General features: G+C 33.7%; 1 long non-coding RNA gene across 1 annotated transcript in view; it reads right to left on the bottom strand.

Annotated features, from left to right (window-relative positions):
• Window positions 1-3740: 3740 nt before the first annotated feature.
• LOC149918446 (uncharacterized) overlaps window positions 3741-23286 on the bottom strand; it is an 80434-nt gene continuing 60888 nt past the window's right edge. Inside the window, exon 4 of the long non-coding RNA XR_016465042.1 lies at window positions 3741-3851. This is a non-coding gene — a long non-coding RNA (uncharacterized LOC149918446). The remainder of the gene's footprint in view (window positions 3852-23286) is intronic.

Below are 23286 nucleotides of genomic sequence, written 5' to 3' on the forward strand. Positions count from 1 at the left end.
AATATTCTAGTTAGAAATTTTATTTGTTCATTAGAAAGTAGAAACCCAGAGACTATTCTGGCAATGGAGTACCAGTTTTCTGTCTTTTTCTTGTAAATGTTTAGATGTAGACTTTTAAGATTAGGAATATTTTACCTTAGAAATTATTGAAACGTTAAACACTGTGAAAAACAGTAGAGGTTATTGCCATGTCTCAGAATTTAATACAACCATACCTCTTACCCCCATTCCCCCAAAATAAACAACAAAACAAAACAAGAAACCTACCTCCTGTTCACGTTTTTCACATAGGGTACTGTTCAAAAGTATATCATATTTCAAGTGAATGAAAATAACAAAAAGAAATACTTTAGGCAACGTATAAAACAGTCTGAATCACAATCACAGTTAATAGCACCTATTAAATTCCTAATTAGATTTGTTGTTAAAAGAGAACACTTACGTGAGTTTAAACAAAAATGTTTTTGCCAGTCTTTGTGTAGAGTGCAGTAAATTAATGCATCAATTTGCAGATTTCAACAGCAGAACAGTGTATGGTTGCTGGATGCATTAAAGACTTCTCCTCGCTATTACTTTCTGGGACCATCCTGTGTTATTCATTTAGAGATGAAAAGATTACTGATTCTTGTTTTGTAGTCAGATATCTAAATTCAAAAAGAGCCAGCATTTGCCTTGTGACGTTGCTGTAAATTACTGAAATGAATGATCTTGTGAGTGCTAAATTGCAGTTTAATGAATCTGAGATTTACAACTGATTAAAAGCCAAACAGATAAATCTATCAAATATGTCTCTGTGATGAGTTTCCAAAAGTTTTGGCCCCTGACCATCATTCTTTTATCTGATTTAGCTACATTCGATCAGTTAGTTTTGTTTAATGGGACAGGCCATCCTTCTGTAACCAGTATGAGACAGTAATTTCCTGAAGACTTTATATGGAAAGGAAGTAAAATTTTCTGTATTTCAGAAAGATAAAACATAATAACTAGGAGTATGGAGGCCATGCTGATTGCCAGAGATTGTATTGGCATAAGAACTGAAGGTTCATCACAGGAGTCCTGAGTGCTATTGGAGTACAGTGATGGCATCTTTTTTTTTCTTTTACATGCAATATCAATAGTAATAAAAATAGCTTGAAGTGGTTTATTTTAAAAGGTAGCACAGCTTGCACCCAATCATATCTCATAACAATTTGTTTTATGTTCTGCAATGTTTTCGTTTTTAAACAAATATGTATTTTCCATAGGAAAAAAAAAAAAAAAAAAAAAAAGAAATCTCATTCTTCAAAATTGTGCATTTGTGAACGCGACTTCTAGTATTTACATATGAAATTTGACCTGTCAGAAATTGACAGCTATGGACTTAGCTTGTGAAATCTTATCATGCTTTCTCTTTTTCTAGGAAAATTGTTTCCATTTATTGGAAAGCTACTGAAACATGAGAATGAAATTGTTTGTAAATAAGATGTTGAATATATATTCCTCTCTTATTCAGAAATACATTTATATCTTTTAATACATTCATATGCTCATATTTTCTACCCTACAATTTCTTCAAATAACATTTTTTCAAATACAGAAACTTCTGTAGGAAGTATCTCCATTCCTTTCAGAGAAACAGAGTTGGACTTAATTCCTTCAGGAGTTTCTTCTCATCAGTCAAACATTTAGAAAATATAAAGGACAGCTTACTATGCTTTCTGTGGAATAAAGTTCTTCAGGTCATGAAGAATGGTGAAAAATTACTAGTAGCTATGCTAAGAATATTTTAATCTCCTTTCAGATATGGATATTTGATATTCCCAAGATATTGGAATTGGAAAAGTTGGGATTTAATGAAGTTTTATGGATACAGATGAAAAGTACTATATTTCTGAAATTAAAATTTATGTCTAGAATTTACTGAATTTTTAAAAGTAAATTAATATTAGCTAACATAAATACACTAACATTTTTTAATTTTCTTTTATAAGAAGTTCAATATTGTGTATTAGCTGTAAAAAAGAAAGATATTAACCACTGTATTTTGCTAGAGTAGTGTCTTTCCGTAATGGGCAAATAAGACTGTAGATCATAAAATGTGGAATAGAGGACGTCAGTAACAGTGGTTGAAATACGCTATCCTTAAACATCTACCCTTAGCCACCAAATCCGAACTCTATACTGTCTATAGTAAGTTTTGCATACATCTACCACCATTTCTGAAATGTGTCTGCTTACTTACAGACATATGCATCAGGTGAGTGTTGTCTATACCATCATGTTTCAAGTGTCTAAAAATCTCATTGCGTTGCACTGAAAAGCACGTAAATAGCATAATGGATATATTTTGCACTGTCCAGTTTGTGAAGCATCTCTCACTCTTTTCAGTCCTGATATCCAGAATTTAGTGTGAGGTTTAAGTTCTTTCTGCTCTGAAAAACAAAGCAAAACATAAAATATGTGGTAAGTGCAGACCATATACTTTCTTCTGCCCTAATGGCTGCATTACAAATGAACATCTGACAAATGGAGCAGCAAGAGCTATGAGTCACTGCATGTTCATACGCTACTTTTGCATGACCATTTCATTTTGCATTTACTTGCCTTCAGTTTATAATGACCCGGTGAATCATGAACTACTTTCTCCATCATGCATGCATAAAATTTGTTCTGGGCAAGGTGTATCAATGATCAGTGGTTAAATAGACAGGAAGAACCCCTGCTTCCAGCTGCACCTGCATTTCTTTCATGTAAGGGGATGATTTGTTGTTTACGTCTTGTCTGTTTGGCTTTGTGTTAAGAAAATCCATTGAGCTTCTCCTTTGTCGTTTGAGAGAAAAGATGGATATTTTTACATTTCCTGTGTTACAATTTTTAAGCAGACATATTGTGTAAATTCTCTGCAAGAACAATTGAGTTTATGTGAGCATAAATTGAGTGAGTATATAATTGGTTTCCATGAGAAAAATGGCCATGTAATAGGAGAGGTTGTTTTTTGAAAATGCTGCATTTACTCTTATATGATGTAACTCAGAGATTGTCTTATCTTTTCAATTAATTTTCCCAAATATTGAATAATACATGCACTTCACATGCAAAGCGGTAATTTTCCTTTACCTCCTTTTTAAATATAGCAAAAATTATTATTCTATGCTGTTGTTCAACAAAAGTAACACCAGGTGAATTTACTTTATTCTTCCTCAGGATTTTATTCAGACCCTTAAATAATTAAAATGTGAAAGATGGAAGAAAGTTGTTAAAAGCATCTTTTGTTATTATCATTTAAATACATTATCAATTAAATATGAAAGTATATTGTTGATCATTCTTGTTGTATAAAAACAAGGAATACAATACATTTAAAGTGAAGGGAATAAATCTGTGTAAAGTGAATGTGAAGCTTCTGATAGACAGCAAGAACAATTTAATTTTTCTAATGAAAGGGTTAGAATTCAAATCATTTATTGTTCTGACTGATTATTGCCATTTTTACTACCTTCTGGAAATTTAATAATAATAGGTTTAAAAACAAAATGTCTGAAGTGATTGAGGACAATAAGAATACCACCTTGAAATAAGTATTACTGAAGCATAAATTCAGTTTATTTAAGCAAGGGAGTTGAGCCCAGGCTTGATACTGCAATTCTTCAAAGAATTCATGATCAAACTGAATTCAAGAATGAAATTCTAATTTATTTCATCTGTTTCTGTGTTCCTTTCCCTTTCCCTTTCCCTTTCCCTTTCCCTTTCCCTCTCCTCTTCCTCTTCCTCTTCCTCTTCCTCTCCTCTTCCTCTTCCTTTTCCTCTCCTCTTCCTTTTCCTCTCCTCTTCCTTTTCCTCTCCTCTTCCTTTTCCTCTCCTCTCCTCGGCAACTGAAATAAATGTAATATGTCTTTATCTTATTGACCCTAGTCACTTACCTCTTTGAGAGAATTAATAGAAAACAGTAATAAGTTCATCTTATTATTAAGATAATATCTTATTAAGCTCATCATCAACTTATTTTTTTAGTGTCATGTTTGATGAAATATAATTTATTCTTAAGGAAAACTTAATGCTAGTGAACATCAAGAGCTGGGCTGCTTCACAGGGGAGGAAGAGTGGGGTGCTGAGGTCTGACACTGACACAGTGCAGGGCCAAGCTCGGCATAGTAACAGGAGATGTTGAGAGTACCAGACAGGTGAGGTGCCTAACTATGATCAGGATCTGTGTGGAAGTTTGGGAAAAGCTGGATGTAAAATGAAGAGATGCAGGTTGTGAAGAAAGTCAGGACAGTGAGAGACAGGACAAGGGCATTCTGCATCTTCACCGGGATAGAGGCTGGTGGCCTTGGGACTAGCACAGGGGTTAGAGCCTGAGCAGGGCCCCCAGGTGTCACAGGACTAGAGTTAAGTACTATTCTTCCCTGAGAAAATATTGGAAATTGTTAACATAGGTGCAGTGAACTACATACATGACAAAGTATAAAGAAACAGAACAGCCTAATTAATTTTTGCAATACAGATACTATTCCTCAGTCTAGTGTAATATTAAAGTCAGTAATTGGAACTCTGATTGATTTGGGTTATTTTTAAATGGAAGTGTGAGTAATTGGAATCAATACTTGTGCTTTATTTCAAAGTCTTGTCTAAATTTTGTCTTAGAAAATTATTACACCTTTTTTGTTTGTTTGTTTTTTATTTGTTTAGATTATGCTTATCTTTTACCATCTCTTTCCCCTGTTTCCAATTGGGAAACTGGGTTGTAGATGCAAAGTACACTCTCTGTCTCTCCCCCAGTGAAACAGTCAGTAATCAAGATAGAAATCTGGAAGGCAGAGTTTAAAGATTTCTGAGCCAGAAAAAGTGAGGATTCAAATCTGTTCATTTCAAAATTTCATGAATTTCAACATTCATATGATTATTTTTACATTGTGCACTTTTCCCCTCAAACTTTCTGGGGCTTTTTTAGATATTTTTATATTATTTCTAATAATCCTGCAAGAAAGACTGGGGGAAAAGATGTAGTTTAATATTCCACTGATTCAGGTAATTCACAGTTAGCAAATGCCAGTTCCAACTGTCATACCAAAACAGGCAGATAGCTGTTTGTAATCAGTGTTTTACAGGACAAATTACTATCTCAACATCTATTTTCAGTTTCTGTAGTTGTTCTGCTTTTTGTACTTGTTACTGAGTCAAAATCTCAAATAGTTTTTGTTTGTTTGTTTGTTTGTTTGTTTTGCATTTTCTTTTCACTACTGAAACAAAATTGTTGGTTTCTCGAGTTACTTCAGTAACCACTGAGTGGAATTCTCAGTCTGGAGATGCAATCATTCCTGTTGTGACATTGGATGTTTCATATCACAACACATTGTATTTTAACAAATACAGGGCAATGTGCCTACCTAAAATTGTCTTCATGTACTAGCAAAACTGATGATTCTACATAGACTCTATTCTGTTTTGTAATGGAAATATGTCTAAAATTTTCAACCATATAATTAGAAATTCCTCCTCAGGATGACCAACTGAATATAGCACCTGCTGTCAAGTTGAAAATGGATAGTGTCTCTACAGACAGAGCAGAACTAAGTAGATAAACTGAAATAAGGTTTTGTGTTGAGGTTTGCTTATTTGTTTGTTGTTTGCTTGGAATGCTGCACATGTTTGGTTTCGTTTCAGTTTCTGGGAGACTTATTTTATATAATACAACTTCTGCCTGAGGAATTAAAGATCACAGAGTAATGAAACTTATAGATCATTTGTGATAGAAAGAAAAATCACTGAGTTCAGAGTCTCAAATTGCTTTGTATCTTAGGCTATGGCTAGAAAACAATAGAAATTTCTAACCCTTCTTTATCACCAAAATGAAGAGATGAAAATCAGCTTCTGACAACACTGAGGAAAGACAATTTGGTATTTTGACTTTCCAGTTCCTGTAGGGTATTTAATCTTGCAGTTGCTGCAAAATCCCAGTCTGTATGGTAAGTCACAAATATTTTGGTTGCTAATTTTTAGCTACCTAATTAAAAAAAAAAAAAAAAAAACATTTTTATTTTAGTATTTTATTTCTCAAGCATTCAATTAGACTAGGGTGACTAACTTGTCAACCATCATATACCATAATGGTTTTTTATCCTGCTTCACCTAAGCAGTTCCTTGCTTTTTAAATTCATTTGTTGAAAGTAATTTTAATGTAATATTTTCTCACCCGTTCAGCCCATCAATATTTCACCTCTAAGTGAAATCCATCATCAGAGCAGTGTTTCACGTGGAATCCTTGGCGAGTTAAGCTCATCATCACCAATAAGTTAAACTAGTAGGGCACAAAGAATGAATCTCTGCACTGAATTGTACAGGTTAGCAGAATGGAGGGCTGTAATAACAAATGGTTTTCTCAAGAGAATTGAGATTCATATGTGAATTGGAGCTGCCAGCAGAGTGTGAACTCCTGCTACAGGAAGAAGGCAAATCATTTATGATGCTGGAGTCTGATCAGTTTCTGTGAGAGGCACCAGGGATGGGGTGGCTGAGGGGAAAGCATTACTCAAATACGTGTAACTGTAAGAATTTAGATGCTGATATAGAAATAGAAATATATAGTAAAAGAAATTGAGGGCAATGAAGGCCATCTAAAATGACAGTGAAGAGCAATAGTATGCTGTAGTAGTACACTGACTAAAGGTTAAATAGAATTAAGGTATTGCAGAATTCAAGGAAATGTGAAATTATTAATATCCTATTTTTAAATGTTTAAATTCCCTTGGGTCATTATTGACACAGATCAGTACCTATTCAGACTCTCAGGCACACATATGTATGCTTCCAAAGCAACACAAATGTTTGAATTTCTGAAAAATCCATGAATTCAAGATTGAAGATACTCTTTCTATTCATAGTGCATTTTATTTGGACTTAAAGGTTACATATTCTCAGACAGTTGTTGATAAATCTGTACAGATAAATCTGTAGAATATTCATAGCTTCTAGTCAAGAATGGTATTTGTATACTGGATTTGATTGTATTTTCTTTCTGTCTAAAGCAGAGGACAAAGTAAGAGGGGGAGATTCAATGGCAGGGAGAGGAAGAACATTCTTAACATTAATATTTCTTTCTATGTGTGTCTTGAAAAGTATCTAAACTCGTCAGGAACCACTGAAACACTGACACAGGAGAATCCATGCTTTTGAGAGAATTTTCTGTTCTGCCTTACACTTCTTCCTCTTTGAAGAAGTAAAAAACAGGAAAGAGCAAAGGAAGTGTTTTTTGGTTGGTTAGTACGTAGTATTGCTGTTTTCCACCCCTCCCAAACCCAGTCACTTATTTAAAATTTTAATCCTGGGCAGCCAGCTGAGTGGTCCCAGTGAGATCCTGTGTACTCCTCACAGTCCCAGATCTAAAATATCCTTGATGATATTCACAATTAATTCTTATGTCAGTGCTAAAAATAGGAGCCTGCTACTTTGAACAACTTTTAGAATGGTTCACAAGTTACAGCAAATAGGAATGACACATGAATATGTCAACACACTCATAAGTCCATGCAGACTCCCAACTCTTGTGAATGATCTTTGTCTAGAAAATAGCTCCAGCTTAGTGAGAAGTGATTATTTTAGTTTGATTGTGTTGCCTCCAAACGCTCATTGTGATAAAAACCTGGGAGTCCAGAGCTACTTCCACCAGTTTGAAACATCTAGGTTTAATGCTTTGTAGCAGGGACTGTCTTATCCTCTGTGATGATTTGTGGAGAAATGTTTCTGTGACTGCAAGCATGCTTTGTCAAAGTCATTTGCTACAGATTTTTGTGTAGGCAAATCTTACAGTCTTTATATGATTTAGGCTGCACATTGTGTTTTTTTTTTTTTCTTTTTTCTTGAGGAAATAAGGAAAATGTTTTGTGGGGACACTGAAAACTGTTTGCATATATTCTGTTAAATTTGTAAGTTAGCACATTACTGATAGAGAGTTATTGCTGATTAGCAATGATATGTTATTGACTTTTAGCATTCCATTGTAATCAGACTTGTATGAGCAAATTAGATTTCTGTGTCCGTTCTCCTGCATTGTGTTGAAGTAACTTTTCTCTTAGAAAACAATCTTTCCTCAGGTAAGATAGTGAACAAGTTTTGGCTGAGAGAGTTAATTTTCTTCATAGTCTAGTATCATGCTATGTTTTGGATCTGTGACAAAAACAGCATTTCCATGTTAAAATATAAAACTTTTGGATATGGACACCCAGTGTTTGTATACAAATTTTCACTGGGAGATTTTATAGCTTTTAATTGGATTTTTTTCCTTAAAAATAAAATAAAATTATATATATATAATTATATATAGATAATTTTATATATATATATATATATATATATATATATATATATATATATATATATATATATAATGGTAATTTAGCCAATATTTTTCTCTCTTCTACTACTAATATGACATGTAATTGTACCTGTAGTGTAGCTGAAGCAGAAGTTACTTCAATTAAGCAGCAATGTGAAAATGACTCATCTGAGCTGTGCGTTCATGGTGCTAGCAGACTATTCCCTGTGTCTCAGGCCCTTAGTTATATTAATTACAAAAGTTCAGTTTGCAGTTGAAATCCTGATCATCAGATCTAATTTGATTTTAATAGAGGATGGCTCTGATAGTTTAGTCTGGCAACTGCAAATAATGTTGTTCCTTACTATCTAAAATGGGACATTTTTATATTGTCATTGAATGTCTGTTCTAAAGCATATAGAATATTTCAACAACAATATTAACTCTTCTGTGAGTCTTTCAAAATTTTTGGATTTTTTCTTGAAACTGGCTAACTTTAATAATGAGAATGTCTACCTATGATAGGGCATCTGAGGCTGACAGTGTGAATGGACTTGTAATTCTATTTTTATAAACTTGGCTAACTTTTTAATGTTGTTGAGAAACATTAAAAATATTTATAGGAATAAAAAAATAGATGTATCCCTTGATTGAATAGTAGGCAGATTCTTAGTGAATGTGTCCTTCTTTGAAACATCTGTCATGCTAAAATGAAGCTGGTTTTCCCAGTTTGCTGTAGGATGATGGCCTTGTGATTAACTGCTCTTTGCCTTGGAAGGCTTTAATGGTGTGAATAATCTGTATGAAAGTGCAGGTGGCTCCATTTGGCTTTGTTTAAGCATGGTTAATGGTTGGTTGATTACAAAAATTAAAAGGTGGAAGGGATCTCCAGAAACAAAATTATCTGTCCTTCAGAAATTAAAAAACAAAATAGCAAATTACCCTATAGTTTTCTTAAATAGTCTTTAAACTGTAAAATACAGGAAAGATCATGACTGACAAGGAAAACTCACAAGAAAGATCAGCTTAGCGGGTGAATTTATTTTCTATTCATTTTCCAGTAGAAAAATTCCTTTCCAGCCATTACCCATGCTTAAGTACTATGAAACTAAAGCAGTAAATGGAATTACCTGTGAGACTGAACTTAAATTTGATCTGCATAATCAATTACTTTGATTAATGAACTTGTTTATATTGTCATACAGAATGGGAATACATGATTATAGTGTCAGTGATTAGGTCCACAGGGTTTCAGAGGTCTGAAAGGGGATGTCTGATCTGAAATTACTTGCAATTTACTGTTTTTCCTAAGAGAAAAGGAGGTGGTTTTATTTCAAATAGTACAGATTTTAAATTGCAAAATATTTGCAATTTAGACTGCTTTTGTCTAATAAAATGTGTTTTGCTTTGTTACTTGTCTTCATTTTTGTCTGCATATGACCTCTCACCTTTCTACACCAGAAAAGAGAATGTGACAGAGAAAGAAGTCTCTGAAAACAATTGAAAAACTGTAAATTGAAAATTGCAGAAGATATTAGTAGATAATAAGTATTGATTTATTTTCAGATAAAACTAATTTTTGTAGTTAGTTTTTAATTTGCAATGTGGATAAACATTTCTGTTTTATGCAATCCAAATTTATTTGATTTACCTTTTAAAGAATATTATGTACCTGTAGGGTGGTATGAATATGCATCTAAGGTTTGTTTGAAGTTAAAAAATAGTTTCAGCATGTCTAGTATAACGGGCACAGAGATCATGCAAGTATGACTTACATTAAATTGGATAAGACATATGCGGTTTTACATACGCTAAATTGTTCCTTAGTTGGACTCTTGTTTGTGGAGTTAGAATAATGCAAGCCTGCCTCTCTTTCTTAGGCATGGAATTGCCATTTGAAACTCAAATTTAAAAGTATCCTTATGATACCGTTCTTTTTTATCACTATGTACTGAGCACACAAAACAAAGGTCTTGCTGAGTAACCTTTGTAAGAAAGCAACAAGGCCTAAACACAGGAAGATTACACACCTGCCAACCACTGACAAACTAATGTTATGTGCAGATAACTGACATTTCTTTAGCAGTGCCAAGTCGGTAATGGTTGTGGAAGAGCATAAGAAAATAGTATGGACAGTGAGATCTTCATGTATACTCCCAGATCTTGTGATCCACACATCAAATTTCTATGAAAAAAGGACCATAATATTAACAGTTGCTGACAGCTTTGTAGTTACAAATTCAAACTCATTCTTTCTTTTAACCACCTTGTGGAACTAAAAATTGCATTGATCAAATTAAGACTAATTTCTGTCTACTGGAGCAACTTTATTGTTTCAGTTATTTCAGTTGCCACTTCATAAAATTGGGATAAAGCCTTTATGAGACTGACTTGTCCTTGTGAGTTTGTCAAACCCATTTTATACATTCTTATAGTTGATATTGCACAGTTATTTCTGATGACCTGATATTATCATGAATAGTGTAGAGAAATAAATAATTTTACGAAGTTTAAAAAGAAGTTTTAAAAGGTAAGGGTATAGATTCAACAGAGGATTTAGCTTCTCATATTCGTTATCAAGGAGAGTATGTGGATGCATCTCTAAATGTCTGGCACATATAGTTGAAGTTAAATTGTCTCTTCTGGTGATGTAGTTGTTTATTTCATGAAGAAATTCACTGAGTAGCAGAGTATGCTCCTTAAAATGCTTGCTGCCAGCTTTATCAGCAGAAGAGCAGTTTAACCTGTGCTATGTGGTTATGTGGACTGCACATACGAAATGCTTTCATAGAAGGTCAGAATCAGAGTATGCGTGTGTAACAATATTCTTCTGAAATAAATTCAAGCGAATCAGATAAAAACATCTCAATTTGGGTACATAGCCTTTCTATTAATGTTTGTGTTCTGTTTTTTTTCTCCTAGTAACCATTCTTGAGTACTAAATCATAATAAATGAATAAAAAACTATCTGAGAGCTTCATATAAGGTGCCTAGACACCCATGAGAAAAACATAAAAATTCATCTAGTCAGCTAAAGGAAGAATTTATCAAAAGAAATTTTAGGGCTTCTGGTATATGCCTCAATTTATCTATCTATCTTTGAATGTTTTACATATGAAGACTGGGATTTGTGACTTTTACTTTCCTGGAATATTTATTCATAATTTTTGTTACAGTTAGACTGTGATTCTAGTTAGATATAGGAACAAAAGCAGCAAATCATTGGAATGATTGCAGAGAGTATTGTTCAGAGGAAAAATTTATGTATTATGAAGTGGAGAACCGCTTAGAAGACTTAGCAGTTTAAATAAATGTAATAAGAAGTTTAACATTGTATATTTATGGGTTTCCCCAGTTAAGATCTTTTAAAATTAGTGTTTAATAGCAAATAAAATTCAAAAAGTATTGAAAAGATTCAGTCAAATACTACAAATAGAACCTGTCATAGAATGTAGTAACTTAATTCACTATTTGCAAATGGAAATATTTTGTGTACCTCTTATAATTTTATTTGTCTTCCAGTTAATTTGGGATGAAAATTGCCATGGTGCATATTCAAAAGAAAGTTTAAGCTCAGTGAAGCTGAAATGTGAGTTGTTATTACGTGCAGAATGGACTACTAAGATGTACTAGATCACAAATTTTTTGTAACATAAGACTCCATGTAGGAAAAGGGAGATTAATGCAATAATGTCAGCTCAACTGAGCTGTCTTTCACTTATCATTTTACTAAAACACCAATACATATACTATTGTATGGCTGGAATGCCAGTTCTGCAGACATAATTTTCATCAATTAAGTTTGTTTTTTTACCTTTCATTTGCTCCTTCTATTTTATTTTTAACTCCTATAGTTACACTTCAACATGAAAAAGAGTTGTAGGTTCAACATTCTTCACTAAAAGTAGTAATTATAATAAAAGTAAATTATCCTAAAGTCTAGCCACTAAAGAGAACAAATTTCATCTGAACTGACTTATTTCAAAGGGCTATTCACTGGGGCAGAGAAACTGCAATAAGAGCTACTGTTTCTATTAACGAAAAAAATGAAGGTGACTATTTCAATTGAAGGATAAATGAAGAATAATGAGAATACTGTTAGCCATAAAAATATCTTATTACTGATGACATTCCAGGGAGGATGAGGAATTTAAAGATGAACTTACAAACATGCAAGTTTTCCTTACTACCTCCATTAGCACATTTCACATATATTCTTGAGAGTTGTGAACTTGGAATTGATACTAAAACTGTTCTAGTATACTGCAGTTAAAAACCTATGCAAAAGGTTTTTATGATGAAGATAACATCACTAAATTAAAAAATCTGCATTTCATTTTCTAAAAGCTATGTTTGGTTGCAGAAATAATGGCAAATGAGTGACCTGTTCTTGTTTCAACAAGAACATCTTGTTGTAAAACCAAAAGAATTACATCTTCATTTTAAATTCTAGTAAATTATTAATATAACAAAATATTAACATATTAAAAGGGCAAGGTAAACTGCCATTTGGTTCAATTAATACAATCTCCTTTTTAACATAATATGCTCCAAAAGTAGAAATTATAAGAGAATTTTTCTGGGTTGTCTAAATTTACACATCGCAAACACAAAATAAAAAGGGTAGAGGAGAAATCTAAACTCGAGAACATAACTTTTTCAAGTAATGAAAGGAATAGCTCAGGAAGAAATACGTCCATGAAAGATATATGCCATGTGAAAGGAAAATTATATATTTGGACATAAAAAAAAAAAAAATTGCAGGCCAATTTTTTTTAAAATATCCAGCCTGTATGTGCATATTAAAAAACAAACAAACAAACAAACAAACAAACAAAAAAAAAACCAACAAACAAACAAACAAAAAAACCAACTTCATTCAATGTATTTGAAAGAGCCTAAACTACACAGGGGCAATGTCACTTTATCTGCAAATTTCTTTCCTCCCTCGGATTTCTGAATGAGCACTAGCCCTAGTTGTTTTTCCTCCTCTGTGACCTGTCTTAGTTATTGTTGTTGTTGTTGTTTTAATTTATCATAGAAAACCAGTAATTCTCCTTCTGGAAAAAAAAAAAAAAAAAAAAAAAAAGTGATTTTCTGCATTAAAGAAAATATTTTATTTCTACTTTTAGGGAGAGTAAAGTTGGTGTGCTGAAAATAAAACCACAGATTATACATCTGTTTTGATGATGCTTTTCTGATTAAATTAACATGCAATAATATCTTTATTTTTATAAAGCACAGTTGTTTGTCTTAGCAAATAAATAAATAGCAAATAAATATTTCCTTCTTTAATTGTAAAGGCAGTTTTAGAAAAGCAGGGATAAAAACCTGCTAAGTATCTGGGTTTCTCTCTGCAGTGATGGGGAGTAAGTTTTGCAATAATTTTCATTAATGAAGGCAATGTTAGTGAAATGACAGATCCATTGATTTCAGCCAGTTTTCTTAGTGATCTCAGAGGTTTACAGTCCTGTAATTAACAGCTCAGTTCTCACGTGAAAACTCTTCATTTTGCAGAACATAATTCATCTCTCGTGATTTTGTAAAGAGAAACTTTTCCTAAAAGTTACTCACTTCTTCGTGCCATGAAATTTTATGAACATTTTTCCCTTGACATTGAAATTTGCCAGGGATTTTCATGACCATTTTCATAATTTCATTTGAGTAGTATGGTTTTTGTTGTTGTTGTTTTTTTTTTTAGTAGTAGTGGTAGCAATTTTTTTTTTTTTTGTCTGATAGAAATCACCAACTCTTTTGTTTGTTTGTTTGTTTGTTTCAATTAGTGTGAGAATACAGGATTCTCAGTCAGTGAAAAATATTGACATTGACTGAGATAAATTATCTAATAGTAGTCTGATTATTTCTCAATGTAAGAGATTTTGCACTTGATTGTGTACAGTTGTGAGATAAATTAAACTGGGCATACTGGATGCCAGGTAAGAAATTTGACCTCAGTGAACACTGGTATTAGTCTTTTTAAAATACAATTCTGGTAGGTTTGGGTTTTGTTGTGGTGTTTTTTTTTGTTTGTTTTTTTTTTTTTGCCAATTTCTATGGAGAAAATGGCTTAATCACAATGTCTCTTTCAACATATGAGATACTGCTTCCACAAAGTTTTCATAAATGCTGAGGATAAGTCTCTTTCCAAACAAGGTGTGTCAAATGTAGCATTTTGTAATAGTGAAAAGGAGGTGTGACTTTAAGATTAAGATCTGTTTTTGTTTTTTTGTTTGTTTGTTTGGGTTTTTTTTTCTGGAATTTTTCTGACCCTTTGGAAAAGCAGCATCTCCAGCTGACCGCAACTGTTCTCAGCAGTGACATAGTCACCTCACTGATAATTTCTTGCTTCTGTCAGGCAAAGGTTCTTGGCTGCATGTCTGATGATTTCCAAACTTTACTAGTAGACTGTGGATGCCTCTTGCTGTTCAGCTTATTAGCAGATGTAAGTTGTGAGTTTCTGTCATTTTTCAGAATACCCACCTCCATCTTTAAGCATGTATTTTTTTTCCCTAGGCAGTTGCAGAAGCTTTGGAACAAATGTATAAGAGGGATAGTATAATAATTCAGTTATGATCAAAATTTCAAAAATCTAACAAAACGAAGTATGTCCTTAACTTATCAGGAGGAAAGGGTCTTCATCAGAGTAGCATTGATTTAAACAAGTGGCATAAGACAAAAGGATACGTTATCAGACACAGATAAAGCATTTCAGTATTATCATACTATTAATTAGCTTAACTATTTTTATGATGTCTGCAAGAAGACAGTAGAGTGGTAAGTGAAAATTATGTGTAAAATTGTTATCAGTTTCTTGCATCCAAGTTATAGATCGGTTTGTTTCAATTTCCATCAATTATTTACAGTCAAAATCTTTGGCAGAAATAGCTTATATGCAAAGCCAAGAATTTATGTTGTCTAATTTTTAGTCTAATAAGCAAATTACTATTAATTCAGTTACAATAACGCTAACAATAGGAATTCAGTTTCGTGTATTCAATTAAAATAAATGCAAAATTTCTAGGGATCTATCCTTTCATGCCTGGGATCACCCTGAATTTTGCACTTGGACTTGCTGAACCTCATTAGGTTCATATGGTCCCAATTCTTAACTTTTTCAAGTCCCTTTGCATAGCATCTGTTTATTCTTTTATAAAAATAAAAAGTATATATATCAATCACATGCCGGCTGTATACTGGCTGCATGCTGCTTGCCAACAGCATGCAAACCACAATTGAGCCACAAGGTATGTCTCACAGGCCATATGTCACACGCTAGAGCCATGAGCCATGTGTTACAAACCAAGCCACAGGCCAGCCAAGTGCAACATGCAAGTTACGTGCCATGTGCCACATGCTGGCAATGAGCAATGTGCCACACAACAAAGGTGGGCAACAAGGCTTGTGAAGGGCTTGGAGAATATACCCTATGAGGAGCAACTGAAGGAACTGGGGCTGTTTAGTCCGGGGAAAAGGAGGCTGAGGGGAGACATTATTGCTCTCTTCAAATACCTTAAAGGTGCTTACAGTGAGAGTGGGGTTGATCTCTTCTCACTTGTGACAGGTGGCGGGATGAGGGGAAATGGCCTCAAGTTGCACCAGGGGAGGTTTAGGTTGGAAATCAGGAAAAACACCAGAAAGAGTTGTTGAGCATTGGAATAGGCTCACCAGGGAGGTGTCTGAGTCACCATCCCTGAATGTTTTTAAAAACCATTTAGATATGGTGCTCAGGGACAAGATTTAGAGTAGAGTAGAGTCGGGTTGCAGTTGGACCTGATGATCTTGAAGGTCTTTTCCAACCCGAGCATTTCTATGATTCTGCTTACTCTTTTACTGCCCTCTGGCTCCTGCATCAAAAGGAGCGTGGCCAGCAGGTATGGGGAGGTTGTTCTGTCTCTCTACTTTGTGCTAGTGTGATCTCGCCTGATGTGGAGTCCTCAGTACAGGAGAGACACAGAACTGTTGGAGCACGTCCAGAAGAGGGCCACTGAAATGATCAAAAGAATGGTACTTCAGTGGGTAAGTAAATTTTTTCCTGAATTTTATATAACAGTACCTTCATTCACTTAGTTAATACTTGCATTTTGCTCTTGTTTATGTCAGCCAAGTGTAAATAAACCATTCACGCACATGTGTTCCTTGCTGAAAAGTATATAAACTCAGATTTAAGATGTATGTATATTACAAAATAAAATCTCTGCTCACAAAGTTCAACAATCAATGCAGCTGGTTAGATTACCAACATAGTTTGTTTGGAAGACAATATAAAATCAAGTTCTATACCATTTTAGGTTGCAGCTGTTGCTAATATTTTTGCCAGCTGTTTATTCCTAATGGAGGGTGCACTCTTCACTTAATAGATTGTTACTCACCTGTGACATAATCTGAAATTCAAATATGTTCTTAAATATGTACTACCTTAGGAAATAGAGTCTGTTTCTGGGTAAAAAGTTCTTCTAATTTTTCTGGTTTAATTTCAAGTTAAAGCTGAAGGGATGGGTTTTCTGTTCTGTGGGGTTTTTTTGTTTGTTTGTTTGTTTTATATATTTAACTTAAGTCATTCAGTGCTGCTTCTCTTCTTACTTTTTCTTCCCCACTGAAATTCACTGTGCTTTACACAACATTTGCAGTTTTGCCTTTCTACACTTAACAGTTACATATGAAAATAAGTTTGCAAGGTACGTGTTAGATGAAGAATGTTGCCTAAAGGGTCTATGTCTTATCTGGCTTCTCTGATGTGCATTTATTTGAGTATAAGCACCTCCAAAACATCCAACTTTGGCACAAATTTAAATGTATACTTTATTTTTTAAGCTAGTGAGATAATTGCATAGGAAATATCCTTTTCAACAGAGAAGGCAGTCAGTAGTCTTGACTAACTCAGAAGCAAGTAAAGGCAGATGTACTGTGAGGAATGCTACAATACAGACATTAATTGACAGCTGTGGTCTTGGAACTGGAGGAGAAAATTTGCTGAATGGATGAAACAAGATTTTTAGCAAACTGTGCTTTTTATTGGATCAGATTGTTACCTAACCTGCTTTGTTTTCTGTTTGTGAACCTGTCCAGAGATGGGCTACAACACCTGATTATCTTTTGTAGGAGCAGTGAACTTGAAGGATGTGAAAATAAGCCAGTATTTCACATTTACTCTAATAACAAGAAGATGTTAAATATTTAGAGAAGATTTCTTTTTGAAAGAAGAAAGCAAGAATAAGAAAATGCACAGCTGCCTTCATTATTCCCAGGCTAGGAACACTGCCTTCCCAGAGAAATGATGCCTAGTAGAACTTAATAGTTTCTGAAATAAACTGAATATTCAATGGTTATAAAGATTAGTGTTCATTATTTGTTATTATTAAGATGATGTCTTTGAGGAAATAGATGTATATATTCATAACTTTTTTGCCTCTTTTAAAATAACAGTTTATTGAGAAGTTTCTTTTGTGCACATTCTACAACTGAAAATGGTAATTAAGTAACAGATACTTCAGTTTCTTAAACTATCTGTATCTCAAAAGTGGTGGGCTTTTAAAATTATTATTTTAATACAGAAGGAAAAGGGTTTTGGTAACTTCCTAATATGTCTCAAAAATAGATTTTTACATCATGAATGTTCCATTCCCAGATTTTTCATTCATTAAGAATTTTCTTTCTAGGACTCTGTTCTAGCTTCTGTCCAGTCAGCACTTTAGTAGTCTTCAAAGTGAGGGTCTGATATTAATGATCTTGAAGATTTTTATTACCATAATATTGCAATAATAAAGTAATACAGTAGTACCAATAATACATTTGTGTTAACAACTAACAATGTAGTAATGCTGGTATAGTAATAATATTTTCATCATTTTTAAAGAAAAATTTAATTGTACAACTCCAGTTTTATATTTGATCTCTATGCTGCTAGAGTAGTCAATAAAAAATGATTTCTTTCTTGAATTATACCAAGTACAATAAGGACCAAGTATAGCTGCAATCTCTCAAGACTGCACTTAATACTGATTTAAATAAAGACAATTAAGTGGACAGCATTCAAAGACCATTCCATATTTTGTTTCCAGTTTTTAATGAATAAATCTTTCTTACCATGTGCATTGGAGTGTAAAAAATACTTATTCCACAACATTCAACTCACATTATTTGAAAGAACTAATTTTTCTGAAAATCTTTATGAAGGAAAAAAATTCAGCTAGAGTTGGTGATGGAGGGGGAAAAAAAGTTCTCACTCCAGAAATGGCAGGAATAATCATGATAAGTTTCAAAATAGAAAAATTAAAATAAAGATAAGTTCAGAATTGTACTTGTTATTTTATTTTTGATTCTATTACTTAGGATATTGTTTTGTTTGTTATGCCTGTGGCATATAATGAAAATAAGACTGGTGAAAATCTAAGAAAAAGATGATTATTTTTTCAAGCTACTATTAGTTTTCTGCAAAATTTTTGGACTACATATTATGTATAGTCCTCATATTTTTACAGTTATGATCCCACAGTCATGCTGATACAGTCATAGTCCTTGAATTTGCATCCTATTTTCAAGTGTGCTAAAATGGTATTAAAACAACATACAGCTTCTTTAAGCAAAAAGCCCTACAAATATAGAAAGCATAGTGCTAACAAGTCTGAAGCTAGTTCTCATTCACAGTGCTGTACTGAGCACAGCTGATCAAGACTGTCTTTGCAGAGAAGTAGAACAAAATCTGCATAACTATTATAGTCCATCAGTATGTATTGTCCTACAATTTAATTTATAAGAACTTGTTTTTAATACTTTTATAATACTTTTACATATATAAATTCTTCATCTCTACTGTCATTAAACTATCAGGTTGTTCTTAGACTGCTTTACCTTTTATATGTGGTTTAACAAGGATTCCTACCTCTGTCTGCCAGTCCCTTCTGACTTCCGAATTGGTTTGCCATTTTCTAGCAGAGGTAAAAGGAAGGAAGAAGGCTAACAGGGCATTATGTTTGTACATTATTGGTGTACAAACTGCTTAATCACTTGTACAGAAAAACTACATAAGCGTTTCCTCAAGGGGAAGACAGACAGGATGGAACTTGAGCATTCCACCTGCTGCTTATGGCAGCTTATCAGCCAGTCATCCTATTTGTTCTAACCAACCTTGCAGTATGCAAATAGCTGCTAGTACGGCACGTGCAGTATTTTGTTTAGCAGGAATTGATAAGGATGTGGGGGACTGATGTCACTGTCATTATGACAAACATATCACTAAGAAGAATATCTTGAATATTTTCAAATTTGCATGGTCTGATTTTAGTTTTACTGATTTATTTTTATTTATTTTTGTTTTATTTACTGATAATGTACAGTTATCAAAAACTCAATGTACTTTCATTGGGCAGGCGAAGCCATTTATGAAGAAACCAGGCCTATAGAATTGGTTTGCCTTAGCAGATTTATAATGCCATCTAAAAATAGCTGACTGGTAAGCTACTTTTTCTTCTGGAAGATCTTCTAAATATGCATGGAAATCTTTAATAAAAAGATACAGTTTGAATGTTCTTAACTATACCTTCAAATATGACAAAAAAAAAAGAACATAATCCTAGGAGGAGGCAGATGGCGTGTGGGATAGGATGCCAAATTGATGCTTATGAAAACTTACAGGAATTCATGCTATTTAAAGGCAGGGTGTGTGATACCAGTGGAGGAAATTGTCTACATGTGGTTTGGCTTCCAAGACTGTCTTCAGCTGGAGTAAAGCACGCGCGAGAGAATGATTCTTTGCTGTTCAGTGCTGGAAACTTTTAAGGTTTTGTGAGGCAACAAAGAGTTCCAGGACTTCTGGACTTCTGAAGCTTCTGTTCTGAAGCTCCAGGTTGGTAGAAATTCATCTCAGAATCTAGAACTCAAACATCAAATGTTAGAAAAGCCTTCAGATCTTGAATGACATAATATTTACCTAGGATTTTATTTATTTATTTATTTATTTATTTTCTGGTAAGTTTGGTGATATTTTTATAGTTTTTTGAAATAGTTCTTTGGTCTGACTTGTTACAGATGTCTAGTTTAAGATAAAATAGGTTGCACTGTAAAATTGCCTGTTTCCCTCTTATGATCCTAAAGAGATTCTATGCGTGATATAGATATTTTAAAAGTGGGCAGCTTCATCCACCCACAGTCTCTTAAGGTGCACATACTTTCAGTCTCTATTATAAAGTAAACTTAACCCCTATCAGGCTCTATTGTCAAAATAATTTGAATCTGTTAATGCTAATAATTTTATGAGCAAATTCAGGTACATAATATGATTATATTTAAAAAGCACTTTACTAAATAAACACTACAAAACGTAGTTTTGCAATGCTGAGGAAACAACTCATTAGAAGAATCTGATAAATGCTAAGTTATTTTCCATTAAGACCTGTATGGAACTTTTGTGTTGGTTCAATACCAATAGGAATACTTAGATAAATCAGCTGCAATCATCTTTGTTGTACTGAGAATGTGAATGGCAGAATGAATCTTCAAGCAAGAGGTACTGTAGTGCAGTCTAAAATATTTAAATTATTAGTACAGTTATAATGAATCTAGACTTTCATCTCTTTCTAACAGTTGCAAAACATTTTAATGAGGCTTCATAACATTTTTTCACATTTATAAAATTCTGGAAAATTTGCTTTTAGTTCCATTTCAGATTTTTTGGGGAGAGAGAGTTCTAATATTTGTTCCTCACTATTTTTTCAGTCTTAAGGGTGATAAACATACTCCCTCCCCTTCACATTGTAATTACTTCATATTGCTATATTCTTCCCCGTTACTCTGTAATTGAAAAAAAGCAAAAAACCAAAGAATAGAACAATTTTCTTAATCAGCAGTTTCATAAGGCAATACAACCTTCCAATGGAAAGAAAAAACAAATATTATTTCTTCTGAAATCCTAGAAAAGATATGACCAATATGCAGAATGCATAAAGGTGTTGTGGGGAATTTCAGACATCAGCAGTGGTAGATCAATTTGGAACTAGTAAAAGAATATGTAAGATACTCATCCCGAATATTTAAATGCCCATCTAAAATACAGTTCCTTTCTATACGAACACCTGCCAGAAGTTTACACATGCAGCTTTTCTATAAATGCTGATAATAAAAAACTCTGACATGAATTGAAATAGTGTTTGTTAACAGTCTACATGTTCTGTGCATCCCAGCAGAGAAAATGAGTTTTCTTTTCTGTACACAAGAAAATCTTGTCACATCCTGCCTTTATTTCTTTATTATTATTATTATTATTATTATTATTATTATTATTATTATTATTATTATTATTTTGGTAGGGAACAGTCCTGCCTACCACTATTGTATTGAATTGAATTATCCAAAGATAAGCAAAGTAATATTTTTGTTTTGTTTTTACTGCTTTGTTGAGCAAAGCATGTTGAGGCACGTTCACATACAGAAACATTTATTACCTAAGCCTGTAGTTGATGATATATCAGGTCTAACAACAAAATACACTTCAGAAAAAAAATGAAAATGAAAGGAGAGCAAGGAAAAAGGAGGAGAATTTCTCTTCCCAAAAAATCTGCTGAGAAGCAGCAACAGAGTTCCATACAGGGAAGTGTATCTGTCTAGTGCAGTAGGGGGTGGTAATGATGACTATTGATCGTTTCCTTTTTTTTTTTTTTCTCCAAGTGCTCTGTACTTTCCTTCTCATATAGGATTTTTAGTAAAATTTGTTGCTAAGACCATGTGATCTGCCTAAATGAGTAAACTGTTCTGTTTTTTTTTTTCTGTCATGCAAAGGACACAAAAATTTCATTAAGAATTACTGTAGTGCTACGTGTGGGAATATGTGATACAGAATATGTGTGAATGTGTTCACAATAACACAACAGCTTGCTTGACTTACGTAAGTTTGTCATGTGATTTTACATGGGTAGCAAGAAAGAAAATCTTAAAATGGAAAATAATTCTGTCTCTTAGAAGACAGTCTCTAGCTGTTATCTGTTTTCTTCTTGTGGATATTTTCTGTTCTTCACAAAACAAATTTAGTAGTCTGATTGAGGTGATAATTCATTATTTTACTGCAATAATGTGTATCCCTCAGGAGCTGTCACATAATTGGCCCATAACAGAACAGTCTGGATAACTGCAATTGTTGCAATTACAGTACTTAATCATGCTGGGCAGTTCTCACGCTTCTTCAAAATTAGTGCAAAGTGTCACAATAATTGAGAAGTGTAAGTAACTGTCAGGGTACACAACAGTTAAATTTTTGAAGTTTTGAGGTTCCCTGAATGCTGGTGCAGCACTTTGAAAAATTCTGTAACAACTGACTAGCATTTCTTAAACTCGTGATTTGGGAGTCCCCTGCTAGCACACTAATGATCCAGACAGCAGCACTAAATCAGCTGCTTTAGTTTAAGTACTTCTTTAGTGTACATAAAGCCTTGCTTTATTGGGAATTGGACTAACTACCTGCAGTCTGAAAAGCAGTAAGTTGGACACCATCTCACTCCAATTTATAGGAGGAAGAGGAGGTTCTTTTAATATCTGTATACCCAGCGTGAGATTAAGAAACAACGGTTCAAGCATTGGTCCAACCAGTTTATTACAGATCGTAATCAAGGAGATGGGGAAGGGGAGGATGAACACTATTATGAATTGGGGTAATGGGGAAGGATAGGAGGGTGATAGAAAAGATAGGAAAGAAGCAAGGGTCTTTATAGGAAGCAAAAGAGAGATAGCCACCACCATGGATCCAGCATGGTTCATAGTTCAGTCACTGATCTTCAGTAGTGCTGGATCGTTGGTATTGTTGTTCTATTGATGATGACAGTGACCACGGCAATGATGGCCCCTTTTCAATGGTTCCAAAGTGGTTGAGTCAGCTCTCTTTGGAGTGACAGCTCAAATACAAAGTGGTTGAGTCACTTTCCTTGGAGTGGCAGCTTCTGGCTCTGGGATCTCAGCAGAAACTCCTTTGTTCCCATCTTCCAGGCCTTGCCAGCAGATAAGAGGGTGCAGGG

This window comes from Phasianus colchicus, chromosome 3 (assembly GCF_987193195.1).
Source record: "Phasianus colchicus chromosome 3, bPhaCol1.hap1.1, whole genome shotgun sequence".
NCBI lineage: Eukaryota > Metazoa > Chordata > Aves > Galliformes > Phasianidae > Phasianus > Phasianus colchicus.